The sequence below is a fragment of the Acomys russatus genome, chromosome 7 (genome assembly GCF_903995435.1).
Source record: "Acomys russatus chromosome 7, mAcoRus1.1, whole genome shotgun sequence".
Classification (NCBI taxonomy): Eukaryota; Metazoa; Chordata; class Mammalia; order Rodentia; family Muridae; genus Acomys; species Acomys russatus.
Window position 1 is genome coordinate 15,914,421 of NC_067143.1, and position 19,485 is coordinate 15,933,905.

A 19,485-nucleotide genomic window follows, 5' to 3' on the forward strand; every position below is an offset into this window, starting at 1 on the left:
ATGGATGCAATTTTCTCACAATGTGTGAAAAATATATGCAACAACTACATAGGGTCTCCACTGCATTATATAGTATAAGGAAATTATAGCATAAAGGAAGATATACAGAGTTTCTATGCTAAAACAATGCCATTTTTACACAAATGTCTTGAGATGCTGCATATGTGTTGATATTCTTTTGGGGGACTGAATGATCACCATCTTTATAGGGACCATTTTACCTGCTCTGTAAAGACAGCAGAGGCTTTCCCAAGCATAACCAGATCCTTGCAAGAAATTCTATTATGTATGTCTGGTAAATAAAACAAAATTCATTCCTTGCATCATATGATAACTATAAATAGTCTATAGTATGGTTGGAAAGATGGTCAGGCTCATTTGGCTCAGTGATTACCTGATGTCTTAACTTCTCTGTAGAGCCCTTAGGGGTAAACACTGAACTTGGTGAATTTGTTCAGTTCTGCACTCTATTTATATCTTCAAGTTATTTCAGCCAACCTTAACAAAAGCTTCCAGTAAAAGAGCTTAGAAAAAAAGCTCTGGTTGTGGGAAGTGGGTATTCCTTCCTGTTTTTGTGGTCCTTTGCATTTCTGGCATTTATGATGCTGTAATGCTTTCAATCTGTCCTCTCAGAGGAAACAGTTGGCACATTATGGGAGGTTTTAATGGAACAATTATTTGTGATAACTTGGATAAGGTAGTGGAAAATAGCAAAGAACAGTGAGGCATTTCAAGGCTATCGAGTAGTGGAGGGTGAAACCAACAGAGACCTAGAAGGGTACATACAGAGAGAGGCAAGAATTCTCCACAGGGATGCAAGAACAGTGTTGGACAGTATCTACTGTCATCATTGGAGCCTGATCTGGATGCAGTGTAAAATCTGCTGTTTACATTGTTGTAAAAACATCAGTCTTCTGGAAATTATTTACAATAGCCTGTCCAGATTTCAGCAGCACACAATGGAGAGTGGATCAGGAGGGCAAATGTAGGTAAATGTGGCCAACCACTTTCCCAGCATCCAGATTTTCTGTGTCTATGTGGAAAGCAAGTGCCCAAGTCCAATCTCCTCTGTGCTCACAAAACAAGTCCATTCCTTCACTGGCATGAGAGCCTATTTCTTCAGTACTGCAGTATAAACTGAAAACCCACTGAGACATCCAGCCTCATGGACTGAGAAACTACTGGATTCTTGGGTTTTTTCATTCATAGGCAGCAGGCATTGTCAAGTTAGCAGTACTGTAGCCTGTAATTCACTCTAATTCATCCTTATAGATCGTGCACATATATACACACATAATTCTTCTGAATAAATATAAAAACAATGAATATATAAGTAAATAATAAGTGTAGATATGTTCATTCTATAATTTCTCTTACTCTAGAAAATGCTGACTAATACAGACACCTTTCCCTGCAATGTTTCATGGGATAAATTTCAATGACAGGTTAAATTCATAGTGTACCTTGAGATATATCCAAATAGTATGTTTTCATTTAATCCTTAAAAAAAAATTCACCTTTGACCTCTATTAACTAAAGATATCTGCATTTGTAGATACTGTAATATGCTTAGAAGGTACATGTGCTGGATAGATTTTATGTCAACTTGACACAAGTTATAGTCATCTGAGAGGAGAGAACTTCAATTAAAAAAAATGTCTCTGTACGACTGGGCTATAGGCAATCTTATGGGGCGTTTTCTCAATTAGTGACTAATGTGGAAGGGCACAGCCTATTTTGAGTGGGACCATGCTTAAGCTGGTGGTCCTGGGTTCTGTAAGAAATCATGCTGAGAAAACCATGTTGAGTAAGCGAGTAAGCAGCCTTTCTCATAATCTCTGCATCAGCTCCTATGTCAAAGTTCTAGCCCTGCTTGAATTTCTTTCCTGATTTCATCTGATGATGAACAGTAATATGAAAGTATAAATCAAACAAACCATTTCCTTCCCAACTTGTATTCATCATGGTGTTTAATTGAGAAGCCCTAACTAAGGCGGTACTCCACATCATAAACAGGACGAATGTGAAGCAGTTCACCTTGACAGCCTCATAGGCTTTCTCAATGAAACTCTAAGATCAATAATTAATGTATTGGACCTCATGACTCTGAAAAGCTTCTGCAAGGCAAAGGACACTGTCAACGGAACAAAAAGACAGCCTATAGTCTGGGAAAAGATCTTCAACAACTCTATATCTGACAAAGAACTGATATCCAAAATATGTAAAGAATTCAATAAATTAAACACCACAAAACCTTTATTGTGCATATATGTAATAACATAAAAGTATATGTAAAAATATTTAATAAAAATGCTTAGTTGTTTAGGAGTTAGGATGTCTTTATGTCTAGATAGATGTTTTAAGTTCATAATGATGAGATATGGTAGATATTGATTAACATTCAGACATATCAAGATGGGAAAGATGTTTTCTTCAAGGCTTCCAAATACAAATAGCCAAAATACTATGAATGTAACATTTATATAATTCTTGAAAGTTCCATGGTTCTTCTTGCAGTAGGAAATTTATTGTATATATGTATAACAACATAAATGTATATGTAAAAAAAAAACTTAATGAAAAAAAAAAAAAGAAAAACATCACCAAACCAAATAACCCAATTAAAAATGGGGTACAGAGCTAAACAGAGAATTATTAACAGAAGGATACTGAATGTCTGAGAAACACTTAAAGAAATGCTCAAGGATCTTAGTCATCAGGAAATACAAATCAAAATGACTCTGAGATTCCATCTTATATCCACCAGAATGGCTAAGATCAAAAACTGAATTGACAGACCACACATGCTAGAGAGGATGTGGAGAAAGCAGAACTCTCCTCCATTGCTGGTGGGAGTGCAAGCTTGTACAACCACTTTGGAAATCAATCTGGTATTTATCAGAAAATTGGGAATAGTGCTACCTCAAGACCCAGCTGTACCACTCCTGACCATGTACCCAAATGATGCTCCACCATACGACAAGGACATTTGCTCAACTATGTTCATAGCAGCCTTATTTGTAATAGTCAGAATCTGGAAACAATGTAGATGTCCCTCAATGGAAGCATGAATAAAGAAACCATGGTACATTTACACAATGAAATACTACTCAGCTATTAAAAACAAGGAAATCTTGAAATTTGCAGGAAATGGATGGAATTAGAAATGATAATCCTGAGTGAGGTAACCCAGACCAAGGAAGACATGCATGGTATATACTCATTTATAAATGGTTATTACCCAACATAGATGTCCTCTGAAAGACTCTACCCAGCAGGGGATTGGAACATTGCTGGGACCCCTAGTGGAGTGATGAGAATGTTATGGAAGAATAGGGGGATGAAAGGATCAGAGGTTTCAGGGGCCACACAAGGAGACTGTCAAGTTTGGCAGATCTGGACACTGGGGGCCTGCACAAACTGTTGCACCAACCGCGGTAATCCATGCAGCAAACCTAGACCCTATCCAAATCTAGCCAATAGACAGCTTATTCTCCACTGCTGTGGGAAGAGCCGGGACTGCCTCTGTCATGAACTCTGGTGCTCCTGATTTGCTCAATTCCACTGGGTGGGGAGGCCCAGTAGCACACAGAGGAAGGGGAAGCAGGCTATCTGGATGAGACCTAATAGGCTGTGATCATATGGTGGGCAAGAGGTCTCTCTCCTTCTGTCAGAGGTCTAGGTGACGGGAATAGGGTAGAGAAGGGAGGAAGGATGTGAATGGGGATATACAAGAGAGGGGATAACCTTCAGGATGTAATTTGAATAAATTATAATGAAAAAAATCCTTTAATTTTTTATTTAAAGAAAGTTGTACTTTTTCGAGAAAACTTGTTTCAGAACATTATTAAGTATTTTGTGTTTTATTATTCTTTTTTACATGTCTTCAGTCTCCTCATCATATAATAACGTCATGGTGTTTTTTTTTAAACCCATGTCCCCAACTAAATGTTTATAGCTACCAAACATCCTGTTTGTTCTACACTATCAAAATGTGACACTGTCATCATCAGGAACTGATGTGATGTTCTATTAACACAAACAGCATTTTTATAAACAATGCATCAAAAGAGAACAGTTGCCTTATTTTGTCCAGCCTGCATTTAGCCTGCTGATTTTATTGTTTCTGTACTGATCTTTTTACTAATTTGTTGGTATAATGCATTTGTATTTTAAGTAGGTGATAGGGAATGGGCTATTTTGTTTCAGGTTTTATTTTATATATATATATATATATATATATATATATATATATATATATATATATATATATTATTAAGTTATTCATATTACAGCTCAATTGTTATCCCATCCCTTGTATCCTCCCACTCCTCCCTCCTTCCATTTTCCCCCTACTCCTCTCCCCTATGACTGTGACTAAGGGGACCTCCTTCCCCTGTATATGCTTAGATGGTATCAAGTCTCTTTTTAGTAGTCTGAGTGACACCAGGCCTCCGCATCCAGGGGATGTGGTCAAATATGAGGCACCAGAGTTCATGTGAAAGTCAGTCCCCACTCTCCACTCAACTGTGGAGAATGTCCTGTCCATTGGCTAGATCTGGGTAGGAATTTGAAGTTTACTACATGTATTGTCCTTGGCTGGTGCCATAGTTTGAGCACAACCACTGGGTCCAGATATGCCCATCATAATGTTCTTCTTGTAGGTTTCTAGGACTCTCTGGATCCTTCTATTTCTCCATTATCCCATGATTCTCTCATCTAGAGTCCCAATAGGATGTCCTCCCCTCTCTTCCAATTTTCTGGTAAGTGAAGACTTTCATGGGACATGCCCCTTGGGCTAGTGTACAGATATAAGTGAGTATATACCATTTGACTCCTTCTGCTTCTGAGGTAACTCAATCATTATGATCATTTCTAGTTCAATCCATTTGTTCACAAATTTCGGGAATTTCTTGTTTTTAATAGCTGAGTAGTATTCCATAGTGTATATGTACCACAGTTTCTTTATCCACTCTTCTATTGAGGGACACTTAGGCTGTTTCCATGTTCTGGCTATTATGAATAAGGCTGCTATGAACATGGTTGAGCAAATTTTCTTGTTGTGTGCTGGAGCATCTTCTGGGTATATTCCAAGGAGTGGAATAGCTGGGTCTTGAAGACTCTTATTCCCAGTTTTCTGAGATAGCACCAGATAGATTTACAAAGTGGCTGTACTAGTTTGCATTCCCATCAGCAATGAAGGAGTGTTCGTCTTTCTCCACATTCTCGCCAGCATGTGGTGTCGCTTGAATTTTTGATCTTAGCTATTCTGATGGGTGTAAGATGGAATCTCAGAGTTGTTTTGATTTGCATTTCCCTGATAACTAAGGAGGTTGAGCATTTCTTTAAGTGTTTCTCAGCCATTCAATATTCCTCTGTTGAGAATTCTCTGTTTAATTCTGAGCCCCATTTCTTAATTGGGTTATTTGGTTTGGTGGTGTTTAATTTCTTGAGTTCTTTATATATTTTGGATATTAGATCATTGTCAGATATATTATTTTACTTTTAACTTATAAATGAGAGGTCAATACATTTTATAACATATAGGAGGGGAGAGAGAAAGTCAGAGATAGATAGATAGACAGATTGGTGATAGATAGATAGATAACATAAATAAAGAAAAGAAAGAAAGCCAAAAGAAAGTAAGAATTGGCAAACAATACAAAAAACATGACAGATCACATCTTATAGGAAATATGAGGTAGCTTATTCTGTAGGCACTTTTAGCACTCATGGCCTCAGAAAATAGATTTAGGTTATTTCAAATTTTGTGTTCTGATGTGGAAGCAGTTTTGCGAAGTTTTTGTAGTTTTACAGAACAAAGAATGTTATAAATCAAGGCAAGTTTAAAATACATTGGTGAATACTCCAGAAAGGCAAGTACAGTGAGATTTAGGAAGATTTTCTATAGGCCTAAGGTGCTTTATGATTACATGCTTTTGGGTTGGTAGAAAATAGTGGTATGATAAGTTCATAGATACTAAGAGATTTCTTATCAGCTGAACAATTCATCAGTTTATGGATGTCTAGGTTATCTCCACTTCCTAGCTCCTGTGAATAGAGAAATAGTGGATATGAATAAACAGGCATTTCTATGGTAATACACAGAGTTCTTTTGGTATATGTCCAAGAATATCATGGATAGACTAATGAGAACACCTAGACCCTATTGCTAAAGACACCACATATCCAAGTAACAGGACACAAAGAACTCAATCTGGCACTCACTTGGAAGCTTCATCCTTCCTGGCAAGCTTTCACAGTACTGGAAGACACCATTCACTCAACTAGAGAAAAAAAGCAATTGTCAATCTTATCTAAGAATTCTTTGATGGGATGTAGTAGTACTACAACTGCATGGGACTATCCATCAATGTTAGGATTAATTGAAAGGATTAAATGTCTATAAACTGATGAATGCCTAATTCATCTGTTAACAAAAACGAATTCACAGATGAATAGATGGAGCTGGAAACATCGATTCTGAGTGAGTTGCCCAGATGTAGATGGACAAATATCACTTTTCTCTCATTTGTGGATGCTAACTTTGAAACTTCTGATATTTGTATTCCATTTAGAATGCACATGGAGATCATGAAATTAGTAAGTAGAAAGCTCTGCTTTCATGGGAAGAGAGATTAAAAAAGAAAGCGGTATAAAGATTTAAATGCAAAGAATGAAACAACAACAGTTAAATGGATTGGCAAATAGTATAGAAGAGGAAATACCGTGTCTGATGACTAACACTAAAGACATTTCAAGGAATTCATATGGAAGCCTATACTGCAGAAGCATCCTAAAATATCTACATGCATGTAGGAGGGCACAAGTTCCACTTGATTATCAATAGCACTAGAAAAACAAGAATTGTTAAACACACAGCCAGTTTTCTTCAGTGGAAGAAATTGACACCTGTTCACCCAGAAACCCTGAGTAGATCATGTTCAAAATCTAGTGACCTTCTGCTATTATGTGGATCCAACCCTCACCTGAATCCCCTTTATCCTGAGAACTATTTCTTAGACTATATAACCTTTACAAAAGGGGTTGTTATTATGTTTATTACTAACCCTTCTTCCCTAGACCCTCATCCTGAGCAGTGTTTTTCAATGAATAGAACCGATTCTGTGGAAGAGGTCATAGGTGCTTTGCAGAAGACATGTACTCAGCAAGGCACTGTTAATCTAGTCATGCCTTAAGCTTTTTTTTTTATGATAAGTGTTATGAGGAAACTTTTCCCAAAATTTTACTGTATTTCCACATGTAAAAAAATAATTTACTTGGCATTAGACTCCAGAAGTTTGAGCCAGCAAGCTAAGTCATGCTGAACCAAGATTTATTCTTGCCTCTCTGCATTGATGCTTGCAGGGACCACCAACAAATACACACATGTAAAAAGCATATAAATGGGACTATATTATCATGTGGCAACATACCACTAGTAGATCCCATAAGCTACCAAATACAAAGTTCGGTGCAAAAATGTGTTACTTCTTTTTGAGTTATCATCCAATGAAGTCCTATAGACCCCAAACCATATAATCCATTATAAATGCTCTTCTTTCCCACTCAGAACTTGATGGCTTTTAAATTTTCTTTACAAGAATGTGTATGGGCCTATGTGTGCAGGTGTCTTCAGGGTCCAGAAAAGGGCATCAGATCTACTGAAATTGAAGTTACAGGTATTTTGATCCATGCAACATGGGTGCTGGGATCTGGCATGGGTCCTCTAGAACTACTAAGCTATTTCTCCTCACCCATTTTTAAAACACAATTATGGATGATCTCCCCCCTCTCTCCCTTCCTTGCCTACAACTTTAAAGATACTCACATCCTTTTCTAGCCAAATTATATATTTATCACTATTTTCACTACCCTCCATGCTCTCTTTAAGTGTGGAACTGAAAAAGAACAGTCTGTGACAACCAAGGCATGGCCTGAGTATTATTCTGTCCTGAAACTTCTTGACTAAGATGAAAACCTCATTATTTTTGGATCCAATCTTGCTGAAGTTCTCATGACAATGGGAACAAATTAAGCCAAATTATTTGCCAGATTATAATTTGAATAGTCTTTATCCCAGTTCTTGATAAGAATCCTTCTTTCCCTCTGAAAATTTGTGAGACAGGTTCCCATTGTCTGATTTCTTTCTGTTCCCTATATGCTCACTGAAATAGTCCAAGAGAACTATCTTCATGCAGTGAAAGCTTGGATGCCTAAATATGGGGCCCCAAGGATTGACTTTGATGAGAAGAATCACCTGGTTGTGTAAATCTGAACTAAGATCACCTGAAATGGTGTTGAGGAATTAAATCAAGGTTGTTGGAAGGCTCACAGCAAAGCTGAGACTGTGATAATTTTATTGAGAGTGATTTTTATACTTTTATCAGAAACAGAATATAATGTTAATTGCCAAGATCAATACAGTTGTAGTTTCCAGGATACAATGATGTTTGTAAATTATACAAGGTATCCAATGTTAATGTCTAAAACCAATTGTCTTATTAAGTTCCCATGCTTCCTTGATTTCTAAGGGAAGATACAGAGAAATGCAAAGCTGCCTGGATGTGGTTTCATGTCTCCTGTCACTGCTGCTGCCACCACCTCTGCCTCTGAGCACCACTAAGGCACCAAACCAGAAGTGCATGTATCTTCTGCAGGAACTACCAAGAGCTGTTGGCTTCCCAGTGGAACCAGATGAAGTGTGGAGTCCTGGCTTCCACTTCTCTCAGGAATGGCTGGAGCAAGCAGAATGAGGACCCTGAGACAAGACTTCCAAACTCACTGGAGATGTGGAAAAGAGTTTTTCCAGCATGTTATGGTTGGTTCTTTTAATGAGATTGCCTGTAGCAGATGGCTTGGAAACTCTGAGTTCTGAAGCCAAAGTAGTGGTGATACTGCTATGTTGTAGTGCTCTGGTTAAACTGCCCTCTTAATGGCAAAGAGTGTGGACAAATTCACATGCTTGATCCCTTAGGCACAAGGGTTGATCCAGGTGGCAAGAGCTCAGGGCTCCAAGAGACCTGACCTGACTCTAACTAATCAAACAGCTGTTCTCAAGAGGATAGCAGTTCTTCCACACATGAGATCTGAGCTAGGGGCAGCCAGCTAGCTTCAGCAGTGACTACGGTTCTGTTGTGGCTGCCTGGCCAAAAGTCTAGCCCAAGGAAGCCCTTCTTTCCCCAGAATAAATGAGGAGTCTCGGACTATTTTTTATTAAATAGATGGTACATTCTATATCATGAACAGGGACATTATGAACCTTGGGTGGTGGGGATGGGTTTTGAGGATGAATAAGGGTGAATCTTAGCTAGAGCTAAGATTCTGACAATGTTCTATTTACATGGAGAAAGATAACAGGTGACAGCTTATGTGACTGGCCACCTGTAATTACCTGGGGTATATGTCATGTGTTACTGAGGTAGGCACAGAAGCAAGGAGAGAGATTTGTCCTGCACCTTCTATTCTCAAGATGAGATTTTAGTTGTCAATTTTGAGAATTCTGGGTTTTTAACATGCTCCATTTCCTTCTCATTCCAATTTCTCTGGTGGCCCAATCTACAAACTCTACAACTCCTACTTTTTCCTTTATAGAGAAGAGGTGTCATCCCAGTCAATGCATCTTAGGTTAGGAACAATTTCGTATTGAACCAGAACCTGGCAGGCAATGACCTCAGAAATATTGTTCTGCTGCTATTTTAGAAATTGGAAATGCAGGGCTCCAGTGGTTAGTATGAAAAGAAGGGAAGGAGTCAAGTTAAAGAAAGGTTTGAGTACCATAGGGTAGGAGTGTTCGGAGCACAGTGTGCCCAGAGATCTCACTGGAGTTCTTTGAGCATTTGTATATATTGTTCCACCAAACCAGATTCATTAACACAGAAGCAACATTTCTCCCCAGATACAACGCAAATCCATCCCTGTTTGACCATTAGTAAATCCAAGATTCTATGGTTTTGGAGGACAACCCTTGCCAGAGAAGTAATCTGGCATTAAAGAGACTCAAGACTATCTATAGTGGAAGCCATTGCTTTGTCAAGATTGTCCTGAAAGTCACTGGCCAGGTGATGAGTTCAGATGAAGGCTGCCTCTGCTCTTTTTGGACTTCTTTTGGCTGTAGGACGAGTTATTCTGGCTCATAGAGATATATCTGGGTAAAAATCATTATAGAACGGGTGCAGAAATCTTGAAAAGGAGAATTAATCCAGGAAGTGTTCTTATACCAAAGAAGAGTGGGTTAGCACATACTGGTTTGGTAACAGTGTTGTTATGGAAACATGTAGGATGAGACTTTAAGAAGGGCCATACAAGGCAAAAAGATGGGTGTAGATCAAAGAGAGGAATGTTCTATGACTTTTGCTTGGGTAAGGGTTTCTGTGGTTAATGGAAACATCTACCAATAGGTGCTGGGAAATGGAAGTGCTTGCAGGAAAAGCATTGGGAGGCATTGGGGTGGGTGGTTAAGGGAGGGAATTCAGCTGCATACTGGATGTATTACAGGCAGTAAAGGGTAGCTCAAAGCTCCTGTTGAGTTTAGTCCTTCTGCTGAAGAATATCAATGTGAGCAAAGAATGATTTGGAGTCAGTAACAAGCTGGCAAGAGACATGTAAGTTGGGTTCAGGGTATTTGGCATAGCCGTTGGGGTAGTGCTTACACATGACTCAACATTCATTCAAGGGATTGCTGATGTTAAGTTTAGTGAGCATGGTGTCACACCAACTTATGGATTCTATTCTGCATATCCAATATTTGCACCCTCTATATATGGAGGCTTCCTGGTGGAAAGGGCCATGGATACTGGAGATGCAGTTGGGGTGTAGGAGTATCTCAGTTTTGGTCCAACATCCTCAAGTGGGCAGTCTTGCATTACTATGATTTATTGTAGATCTCCATAGCAGAGAAGGTGTTAGAAGGGCTAGGGATAGGTTGGGCAATAGCAGGCTTAAAAAGAAGAATTAATATAACAGGCATAAGAATCGATGTGGAGGGTATATGGCTTGGGCTGCAGCCACCAAATCATGAATCTCCTTCCAGGAGATCTTGTAGTTTTGCTGGGGGTGGTGTCTCCTCTGCTTGCTTCATCTATGATTTATTAGTGAAAGATGTGCCATCTTCCTGAATTTTTGATCTTAGCCATTCTGATGGGTGTAAGATGGAATCTCAGAGTTGTTTTGATTTGCATTTCCTTGATGACTGAGTAGGTTGAGCATTTCTGTAAGTGTTTCTCAGCCATTTGATATTCCTCTGTTGAGAATTCTCTGTTTAGTTCCAAGCCCCATTTCTCAATTGGGTTATTTGGTTTGGTGGTGTTTAATTTCTTGAGTTCTTTATATATTTTGGATATTAGACCTTTGTCAGATGTAGGGTTGGTGAAGATCTTTTCCCAGTCTGTAGGCTGTCGCTTTGTTCTCTTGACAGTGTCTCCTGCCTTACAGAAGCTTCTCAGCCTCAGTAGAAGCATGGATAAAGAAACAGTGGTACATATACACTATGGAATACTATGCAGCTATTAAAAACAAGGAATTCCCGAAATTTGTGGACAAATGAATTGAGCTAGAAATGATCATAATGATTGAGTTACCTCAGAAGCAGAAGGAGTCAAATGGTATATACTCACTTATATCTGCATACTAGCCCAAGAGGCATGTCCCATGAAAGTCTTCACTTACCAGGAAACTGGGACAGAGGGGAGGACATACTATTGGGACTCTAGATGAGAGAAGCATGGGAGAATAGCAAAGTAGAAGGATCCAGAGGGTCCTAGAAACCTACAAGTAGAACAGTATAATAAGCAGATTTGGGCCCAGGGGTCCTGCTCAAACTAAGGCACCAGCCAAGGACAATACAGGTGGTAAACTTTAAACCCCTACCCAGATCTAGCCAATGGCCAGAACATTCTCCACAGTTGAGTGAAGAGTGGGATATGACAGTCACACGAACTCTGGTGCCTCACATTTGACCATGTCCCCTGGAGGGGGAGACCTGGTGGCACTAAGAGAAAGGATAGCAGGCTACCAACAAGAGACTTGATACCCTATAAGCATATACAGGGGAAGAAAATCCCCATCAGGAACAGCCAAAAGGGAGGGGAATAATGTGAAAATGGGAGGGAGGGAAGAATGGGAGAATATAAGGGATGGGCTAACCATTGAGATGTAACAAGAATAAATTAATAAAAAATTTTAAAAAAATAAAATAAGAGATGGCTATAAATATACAAGAGGAGTACAGAATTCCAAATAGATTGGACCAGAAAAGAAAATCCCTCCTGCCGCATAATAATGAAACCACTAAATATACAGAACAAAGAAAAATATTAAAAGGAGAAAGTGACAAAGGTGAAGAAAATATAATGACTAACCTATGAGAATCAAACTTGACTTCTCAACAGAGACCATAAAAGCCAGAAGGGTCTGGCCAGATAGCTTACAAACCCTAAGGGACCACAAATGCCAATTTAGACTACTATACTCAGCAAAACTTCAACTACCATACTTGAAGAAAACAAGATATTCCATGACAGAACCACATTTAAACAATATCTATGTACCCAGGCCTACAGAAGATACTAGAAGGAAAACTCTAGATGGTTAACTACACACACACACTCACACACACACACAGACACACACACAGAGAAAAAGAGAGAGAGAGAGAGAGACAGAGAGAGAGAGAGAGAGAGAGAGAGAGAGAGAGAGAGAGAGAGAGAGAGAGAGAGAGAATATAAATAACTTTACTACAGCAAAACCAAAAGAAGACAAGCACACATACTATGACAAACATCTTCAAATTAAATGAACTAACAATCACTGGTCATTAACATCTCTCAACATCAAGGGACTCAACTCTACAACAACAACAATAACAACAACAACAACAACAACAACAAAACACCAACTAACAGAATGGATGCATAAACAGGACCCATCCACCATCTGATGCATACAAGAAACATACCTCAACCACAAAGATGGACATTTCCTGAAAGGAATGGATCTAACAGAAATTTACAGAACATTTCACCCAAACAGAAAATAATATACTTACTTCTCAGCACCTCATGGAACCGTCTCCAAAACTCACCATACAGCTTGCCACAAATCAAGCCTCAACAGATACGAGAACATGTAAATAGTCCCTGTACTTTATCAGACCACCATGGACTAAAGCTGGACCTCAACAACAACAGAAATAACAAAAATCCCACACATGCATGAAAACTGAATATCTTTATACTCAACAGCAACTGGGGCAGGGAAGAAATAAAGAAATATACTAAAGATTTCCTAAAAATTCAAGGAAAATCAATGTACAACTTTCCAAAAACATATAGAACACAATGAAAGCACTGCTCAGAGAAAAGTTTATAGCATTAAATGTCTTTATAAAGAAATTGGCAACATCTCATGCAAGCAAACTAACAGCACAACTGAAAGCCCTAGAAAAAAAGAAACAGACACACCCAAGTGAAGTAGAAGGCTAGAAATAATCAAACAGAGGAAATAAATCAATAAAATAGAAACAAAGAAAACAATTCAAAGAATCAAATAAATCAAAAGCTAGTTCTTTGAGAAAATCAGTAAGATAGACAAACCTTAGCCAAACTAACTAAAAGTAGAGAGATAGTATCCAAATCAACAAAACCAGAAATGAAAAGGAGACATAACAACAGACAAAGGAGAAATCCAAAGATTTATTAGGTCTTACAAAAGCCTACATGCCACAAAAATTGAATACCTAAATAAAATGGACAATTTTCTTGATAAAGTCAACTTGCCTAAGTTGAATAAAGATCAGGTAAACAAATTAGATAACTCCAAAATCTGCAGAAATATAAATAGTCATCAAAATCTCCCAACCAAAAGAAGCCCAAGGCCAGATGGTTTCAGCACAGAATTTTACCAGACCTTTAAAGAAGAACTAATACTGATACTCTTCAAGCTATTCCACAAACTAAGAGCAGAAGGAAGAGGACCAAACTCATCCTATGATGCTACAGTCACGTTGATACCCAAATCACACAAAGACCCAACATAAAAAACAGAATTTCAGACCAGTTTCTCTTATGAACATTGATGCAAAAATACTCAATAAAGTACTCACAAACCAAATCCAAAAACACATAAAAGATATCACTTACTATGAACAAGGAGGCTTTATCACAGGCATGCAGGGATGGTTCAATATACAGAAATCCATCAATATAACCCACCATTTAAACAAACGAAAAGAAAGAAAAAAAAAACACGTGATCATCTCCTTAGATGCCTTCGACGAAATCCAATGCCCATTCTTGTTAAAAAGTCTTAGAGAGATCAGGGATATAAGGCACACACCTAACTATAATAAAGGCTACCTACAGCATGCTGATAACCAACATCAAATTAAATGGAGATAAATTCAAAGAAATACCGATAAAATCTGGGACTAGACAAGACTGCCTACTCTCTCCATATCTCTTCAATATAGTACTTGAAGTTCTAGCTAGATCAGTAAGAAAACAAAAGATCAAAAAGATCCACATAAGAAATGAGGAATTCATAGCATCAATATTCACAGATGATATGATAGTGTATATTTAGTGACCCCAAAATTCCACCAGAGTACTTGTACAGCTGATAAACACAGCTGATAAATCCAGCAAAGTGGATGGATACAAGACTAATTTTTAAAAAACCAATAGCCCTCCTGAATACAAATGACAAATGGACTGAGAAGGTAATTAGGGAAACTACACCCTTCATAGTAACCAAAAATAATTTACAGTATCTTGGTTCAACTCTAACCCAGCAAGTAAAAAAATTGTATGAGAAAAACTTCAAGTCTCTGAAGAAAGAAATTGAAGAAGATATCAGAAGATGGAAAGATCTCACACACCCATTAGTCTGGAGGATCAACATAGTAAAAATGGCCATCTTACCAAAAGCAATCTACAAATTCAATGCAATCCCTACCAAAATACCTACACATTTCTTTTCAGACCTTAAAAAAATCAATTTTCAACTTCATATGAAAAAACAAAAAATCCAGAATAGCTAAAACAACTTTGTACAATAAGCTATCTTCTGGAGGAATCTCCATCCATGATCTCCAGCTGCACAGTTATAAAATCAGTATGGTACTGGCATAAAAATAGGCTGGCTGATCAATGGAATGGAATCAAAGACACAGAAAAAAAAAACCACAAACTTATGGACACTTGAATTTTGACAAAGAAGCCAAATGGTCAGGGCCACAGTGGGAACTCAGAAATCAGACCATGACGTTGATCTGTTTCTAAGGCAAGCTTTTTATAAAAAAAAAACAGTAACCAGGTAACAACCAGGTAACCAGGTGGGAAGCAAGGAGGAGGGCAGCATTGCATCATTTTGAATAGCTAAACAAGAAGAATCGATTTTGTTCTGAGCACAATGTAACCAGGTGGCTAGACAAAATATTTTAAGCCAATTGGCTGGGATATAGGCTAGGAGTGCTCTTAGGGGCTTTCCAGCTCTCTGAGCATAAGGGACATAGTAGGATGCTGTGGTCTTAACTCTAATAGAACACCATTTATCTTTATCATTTATCTTTAACCCAGTTAGAATATGCATTTATCATCTATTGTTTTATCCTAAGCATCATGCATTGAACATTCCTGATTTTAGGCACATAGGGTCTGAGAACTTGAACTTAATTTCACCTTATAATCAAAATGGAGACTTGGAGTCATAATGGTTTCTGATATTCTAAGAGCTGGTGTTAGCTTCAGAAATGCTAGGAACTAAATTAGGTCTCAAAGAAGGAGCTATAGAGTTTAAGAAGGTTTAGCAAATTAAGCAGGTTACAACAATAGAACCCAGAACCACCAGCCCAGTGATTGCAATACCCACAATGGGTTGGGCCATTTTCCATTGATCACTAATTCAGAAAAATGCCTTACAACCAGATTCCACAGAGGCATTTGTCAACTTAGGCTCCATCTTGTCTGAGACTAAAAGTCTCAGTCTTTGCAAATTTAATCAAATTAAAATTTCAGTCTGTTTAATATGTCCAATCTCTCTAAAAATCCAAATTAAAATTAAATTAAATACCTCTTCAGAGGGAAGAACAGAGCATTCACAATATGAACTCATCAAAATCAAATTCCAATACTCTAAACAAATCATGATGTACTATAATCATCTGGGATTCACCCGTGATCTTCTAGGCTCCTCCAAAGAGCTTGATTCCCTTCTCCAGCTCAGCATTCTGTAGCCCACACAGTTAGTCACAGAGGCTCCAGCTGGCTATACTCCATAGCTGCTGTTGTTCTTGGTGGTAATCCCATGGTAATGGCTTCTCCAAAACTTCTGCAGTCCCTGGCTGCAACTGGGCTGCATTTTCACCAATATCCTTTCATAGGCTATCTTCCTGGTACCAAAACTCATCTTTTTTGCATGACCCTTCAGACCTGGACCTTCAACCACCACTGAGGCTATACCTTCATCACTGGCCTCTCCTAGCCTCTCACAGTGCCAAGCCTCCATTGATCTCCATGTCCCCTTCATGTCTTCAAAACCTAGATGACACTTGCACCATCAAGTTCAGCTACCAGTGCCAGGTACAACCTTGGTCACCTCTGTGTGCTAACTCTTAGGAAACATTTCTAAGAAGCTTTTACTTCAACAATGCTGGTCTCTTTTTAATCACCTCTAAATTCTCAGCTCTGGCAGACCATCACTGAGTATCCAAGCAAAATAAAGGTTTTGCTTTTGTAGTTTTGGTACCTTGTGAATCACGGCTGATGCTTCAGCCCCAGCTAACCAGAACCACAAAATCTTAAATCAAAATAGCAAACAGCCTTGATATAGTATTTAACATTTCATCTGAAATTTCACAAGCCAGGCCTCCCTCTTCTGCACTGTTCTCAACATTCTTATTTTTCAAGCGTCTACAGAACATCCCATTGAAATCCCAACACTCAATGGCTTTTCTAGTTCAAAGTTTCAAAGTCCTTTCATAATCTTCCTAAAAACATCAACAGGTCTGTCACAGCAATACTCCACAAAGTTGGTACCAACTTCTGTCTTCATTAGGATGTTATTGCTGTGGAGAAACATCATGATCATGGCAAGTCTTTTTAAAAAATAATCTTTAAATTTCCTTCAATTATTACTTTTATGTGTATTGGTGTTTTGCTTGAGTGTGTGTGTGTGTGTGTGTGTGTGTGTGTGTGTGTGTGTGTGTGTGATCCCCTTGAACTGGGGTGACAAACAGTTATCAACTGCCATCTGAGTGCTGGGAATTGAACTAAGGTCCTCTGAGAGAGCAACCAGTGCAGGAGGATTGGAATCTGTTTTAACATACATTCTGTTAGCCTGTTTCTTTAAAAGAGACTTTTTGTTTATTCCTTGTGATTTTTGTTTCATGTACCCCAGTTCCACTCATCTCCCCATTCACTCACATCTGCCTCTCACCCTTGAAACCTCCCCCAACACACACACATGCACACACACCCAAAGCATAGAAAGCCACATCTCATTGTGGTAGATGTTGTATGTCAGTTTGTCCCACAGTACATCCCTCTAACCACACATCTCCACTTACAAATATTTATTGCAATGAGTCATTTGTCTCTTGCTTTTGTGACACTATAAATATCCACTGAGACTCCTCTGAGTCAACCCATTGCTGCCCTGTATCATGGAGATCCTGCAGGTTTGGATTAGCAGAATTGGCCCTTTCATGCATCCTAGCTGTTTACAGATGATATAGATTTTTAGGGTAGGCCAATTCAGAGCCCTGAATCTAGTCCTGGGTGACAGCCAAGCTTGTCAGCACACTGGTTCTCCCTTGTTCACACCAGAGTGGTGATCTCTCTAGCACTGCTCTATCTAGGCCATCCAATGCCAGCATTGACAAGAGGCAGGGTTATCTCTCCCACTCTCAAACCCTCAGGACTGGCTCACTCATGCCCTCACCATCAGGGCTATCTCCACTGTATTACCCAGGTGAACTGCAGGGCCTGCCACCAGTGAAAGATGGCACCAGCTCTCCAGAAAGCTACAGCCAGTAAAGGTCAGTAGGGACAGATCTGCATAGCCCCCCAGACATCCACATGGTCCTCTGGTTGCTGCCCCAACCAGAAATATCCTCATTCTCTTTAGTGATAATATGTTCCATGTACACTGACACTAGCCCACGAATGCAAACATGTCCTTCAGCAGCAGTTCAGGCTGGGACCTCACCATGGCCCCAGGCCCTTGGGCCACTCATAACAGGCTACTCCTCTCCATCTTTGAGTTTTCCGTTTCATCTCTTCATAATGCTCAAGCTGATCCACTTCTCTTTCTTTCCCATTTAACCACCATACACTTGCACATTGTGGTGGATCCAATTGCATGCTGACTACGTGGCTGCTGTGACCCGGGTGATATCCTTCACTTGTGCTGAGTGATGTGTCAACAAGAAGATATGTAAGGCCTGCCTCTGCAGAGTGTAGGAGGCCAGGTATGTGGGTTGTACAGCAGTCTACGTGTCTCTGTCTTTCTCTTCCCATGCTGCACTCTGTAGTGATAGGCAGAGCTCGTGTGTGTGTGTGTGTGTGTGTGTGTGTGTGTGTGTGTGTGTGTCTGTCTGTCTGTCTGTCTGTCCTGCTATTTCAGTGTGGCAGAAGGCAGGTCTGTGGGTATCTTTCCCTGACCACACTGCTTGACAAGGTAGAACGCAGGTCTTTGTTTTCATCTTCCTGTGCTGTGCTGCCCAAATTTGATCAGATTTCATTTGAGTTGAGTTGAGGTGAGTCTTATGTGTGCTAGGCATACAACAACTTTGGCCACTAAGCCAGTCATTAGCTAGGATGAACAAAGGACTTCCATTTGCTCTGCCCCTGTCAGATATAAGAGCAAAACCACTAACAAAGTGTCTCTTTTCCCATTGCCAGATCATTTTTTAAATTATAATTTATTTACATTACATCACAATTGTAATCCCCTCACTCTTATCTTCCTGTTCCACCTATGCTCCCTCTTCCACACTATTCCTCTCCCCTAGACCTCTGAGCAGTGGGGTCCTACTTCTCCACCATCTTTCCACAGCCTATCAGGTATCATCTGGATAGACTACATCCCCTTCTTCTGTGTTCCCACAGGGCCTCTCTGCCCAGAGGTAGTGATCAGATCGCAGGCACCAGAGTTCATGTCAGAGGTAGTCCTCTATTCTCCTCCCCCTTCTCCATGTGGAGAATAAGCTATGCATCAACTACATCTGAACCAGGTTCTCTGCTTGCAGTTGCCTTGGTTGGAGCATCAGTTTGTGCTGGCCTCCTGAGACAATTGACACTGAAACATATTAATGACAATGATTGTTGATTTCTGTCATGTTGTTGTTGTTATTGGTGGTGGTGGTGGTGTGTATGTGTGTACATATTTTCTGTCTCTTGAATTTGCTGGTGTGAAATTATTATTTCCTGTATTCTCATGGGTGCAGTTAACCTCCATATGTTGGAGTTGTCCTATTAGCAACTTTCA

The 19,485-nt window shown here is 39.2% G+C and overlaps 1 non-coding gene across 1 annotated transcript; it reads right to left on the reverse strand.

Moving 5' to 3' along the window:
- Nucleotides 1–18,761: 18,761 nt before the first annotated feature.
- Nucleotides 18,762–18,903, reverse strand: LOC127192503 (small nucleolar RNA SNORA48). The gene has a single exon (XR_007830985.1). It is a non-coding gene; the product is annotated as a small nucleolar RNA SNORA48 (small nucleolar RNA).
- Between the last annotated feature and the right edge of the window lie 582 nt (nt 18,904–19,485).